Source organism: Bison bison, unplaced genomic scaffold, assembly GCF_000754665.1.
Source record: "Bison bison bison isolate TAMUID 2011002044 unplaced genomic scaffold, Bison_UMD1.0 scf7180017864482, whole genome shotgun sequence".
NCBI classification, from domain to species: domain Eukaryota; kingdom Metazoa; phylum Chordata; class Mammalia; order Artiodactyla; family Bovidae; genus Bison; species Bison bison.
The window spans coordinates 6,187,568-6,188,373 of record NW_011495042.1 but is presented as its reverse complement, the minus strand read 5'-3'; positions in this window follow the sequence as shown (position 1 = coordinate 6,188,373).

The window sequence follows — 806 nt, the reverse complement described above, 5'->3', positions numbered from 1 at the left end:
GGCTCCCACTGGCTGGGCACGTGTCCACCCACTGCAGCGGGCGGCCCTCTGCTTAAAGGGGACACGGCTGTCGTCACGGCTGATTCCTGGACGGGGCTCAACACCCCTCCCCACCCCTCAGCCCCCTGCCACCCAGTCCAAGTCTGGGCAGGGGGTCTCTGGAGATGGCAGTCCGCCCCCAGGGCCCTCAGGCAGACAGATCCCTGGGCCAACTCTGCCCCTGACGCGTCCCGGGACTTTGGGGAGTGACTGCTGCCCGCCCCAGACTCAGTGTTTCCACCCGGAAAAGGGGAACAGTGCCTGCCAAACTTTTTTTTTTTAAGTAGCAGATGCTAGTGGAATCTTGCACGGGATTCCCAGGACATAAGGCAGAGGAAAAGCAGTCGTTGAAGGAGGCCAGGGCGAGTCTGCAGGGCGTGTCTCAGTATAGAAACCCTCACCCTCGGAGCCCCTTGGCCCTTCCACGGACATTCCAGCTTCTTCTCCCAGGCCTCCGTCTCCTCTGCCCAAAGGTGGGACTTGGGAAAGACGAGCCCAGCACCCTGTTAGCCGGAGCATCCCCCAGCTATGTGGGAAGACAGAGCAAGCCCGGAGCAAGTTCCGTCTTGATGAGCAGGGGCAGCTGGTCACAACTCCAGCCCCCATTGGGCCTCGGGCCAGCACCCTCCTGGCTTCCTCTGCACCAGCCTAGGATGGCCCTGACGACCCTGATGGCCCCCTGGGGCCCCCCTCCAGCGCTCCAGCTGTTCCTGCTCCCCACCCACCAACACTGGTACTGGCAGAGAGCCATACACCGCAGAGGTGCT